The sequence below is a fragment of the Cynoglossus semilaevis genome, chromosome W (genome assembly GCF_000523025.1).
Source record: "Cynoglossus semilaevis isolate Cse_v1.0 chromosome W, Cse_v1.0, whole genome shotgun sequence".
Classification (NCBI taxonomy): Eukaryota; Metazoa; Chordata; class Actinopteri; order Pleuronectiformes; family Cynoglossidae; genus Cynoglossus; species Cynoglossus semilaevis.
In genome coordinates, this window is record NC_024327.1 from 7,630,350 (window position 1) to 7,633,007 (window position 2,658).

Here is a 2,658-nt window from a genome sequence, read left to right on the forward strand (position 1 = left end):
TTTTTGGCAAACTGTAGTCGAGATCTAATATGACTTTTCTTCAACAGTGGCTTTCTCATTGCCACTCTCCCATAAAGCTTTGACTGGTGAAGAACCCGGGCAGCAGTTGCTATATGCACAGTCTCTCCCATCTCAGCAGCTGAAGCTTGTAACTCCTTCAGAGTAGTCGTAGGGGTCTTGGTTGCTTCTCTCACTAGTCTCCTACTTGCACGGTCACTTAGTTTACGAGGGCGGCCTGATCTAGGCAGATTCACACAAGTGCCATATTCCTTCCATTTCTTGATAATGGATTTCACTGAACTCCGGGGGATGTTCAATGCCTTGGAAATTTTTTTGTATCCATCCCCTGAATTGTACTTCTCAATCACCCTTTCCCTGAGTTGCTTGGAGTGTTCTTCTGTCTTCATGGTGTAATTGTCGCCAAGAATACTGATCCACCAGTCTGGACCATTCGGACACAGGTGTTTTATACCTCAATCACTTGAAGCACACCCACACCACTCAGGTGATCTTCATTTCACTAATTGTGAGACTATTGACAAGAATTGGATGGACCTCTATTGAATTAGACCATTAACTTAAAAAGGGGGTGATTAATTATGCAAACAATTATATTTCTTTATATATTTTTATTTAATTGACATTACTTTGTAGAAATCTGTTTTCACTTTGACATTAAAGAGTTTTTTCCAATAAATTCTTGTGTTAAAAAAGCCAAATTTTATTGACCATGATTGATTTATGAAAGCACTAAAAGGGTAAAACATCCAAGGGGGTGAATACTTATGATAGGCACTGTATAAGTGTCCCTCCATGCTTGGAGTTTGCATGGGGCTAGTTCTAGGGGCTTCTTTGCTCTCATATCGAGTTCTCTTTCTTATTTGTGTGAATTTTGCTTGTGTGCGCACGTCACATAACTGATCTAATCCAATTGAACCTCCCGTAATTTCCATGCCCTTTACAACACCTTGCAAATGTTTTATATCTTCATAATTACAATGACCAAACATTTGATGCCACGTCTATACATCATGACACACTTTACATTGATCAACATTTTTCTCAACAGTTGACAAGTAATACAGGTTTCCATTCTTACGTATGTCAAAACTGCAACCATTGGTAACCATGCGATTGTCCCCTTTCTTGAAGATGATCGTCGCTTCTCCATTTGTTGCTCTTGACACTGAGAATATGTCGTGTGGGTATGACGGCATGTAGAACGCATTTCGTAACTGCGCTTTGTGTTGCTGTCCAGCGTTGTCTAGAAGAACGCCGTTCCCCTCTGTTGTGCCATTCCACTGCACTTGCTTCCGTCTGCTCACTCCACAGAGTGGGTGCCTGGCTGGAACGAGTCGTCGAGGCTTTTGAACTTGTTGATGTCTTTCACGATGTGGGAAATTGCTCCCGCGTCCACCATAATCCTTTTCATTTTGACATGCCTGGTCTTTCACTCTGGATGCATTTGGCCACCGTCTTGGTCGGAGCAAGACAGTGCTCCTCCACAACTTTTCTGACGCCATCTTGTCTCCCCTTTTTCTTACAGAGTGATTTTTCATGTGTAGTGTTCTTACAGTAACTGCACCACACTTTTCTGTAACGTTTTTGCACCCTGTGTCCCTTTATTCCACACTTGAAACAGGTGATGTTAGCATCTTCACCTTTTCTCTTACTATCTGGTTTGTTGTGTCTTCATCACATTATCTGTGCTCGGTTTTGTCATTTTCATTTTCTCAGACTCTTCATAAATCTGCAGTCTTCTTTTGAAGTCTGCAAAGGTGACATTATCTTCAATTTGTGTCACATGAACAGCTAGTAGTTTGAATGAGTCTGGTAGACCACCTAGCACCATGGCCACAATCAATCACTCATGGTTTCTCCTGCTTCTCTTAATGCAGTAATGATGTTCTCTGCTCTCATTAAATAGTCTGTAACTGTCTCTTTATGTTCCATGTGTAACTTTAACGATGTGTACATATTTATGATCCTTGGCTTGCCTTTCCCAGCATAATGTTCTTTAAGTATTCGTAGGGCTTTTCTGCCGTCATCAACAGCCTCATGTCTAATTAGACTTTTGTCATCAATTAGCCTTCCGGTTCTGCATAACAGTCCGCATTCTTCCATCTGTCTTTATCGTTCGGCACGGCTGGTTCATGCAAAATCGTCTCCTTTAACTTCAGGATGTGTAAGCAACCTAAGAACCAAGAACTAAGAGTGTTTTTCAAAGATCATATTTCTCCTCAGACCTGTCGAATAGAAGCTGTGGTGCTGGAACTCCACCAACTTTATCACATAATACTTACGTGCTTTGCTTATTCTTTGCTTATTCATGCTCGCTTATCTTCAATAACCATAACCTGTTAAGATAGCTGACTTGCGCAGACTTACTGTGGTGAAAATATAAGCGGAGCACCTGTTTCGCAGCTCACGCTTGATTTGTTGCGTATCGAAACTCAAAACAGTAAAGAGGAATACGTCACACATGACATCAAAAACATTGAACCGCACACAGTCATTGGTCAAAACTATTACCAATATAATATAATATAAGCGAGAACAATTGAGAGCGTCTTCATGTTTTTCTGTGTTTCGTGAGCCAACTTCAAGAAATCGACCCCTGATGAGGTGGGAGCCCAGAGAAAAAAACTAAGCCATACA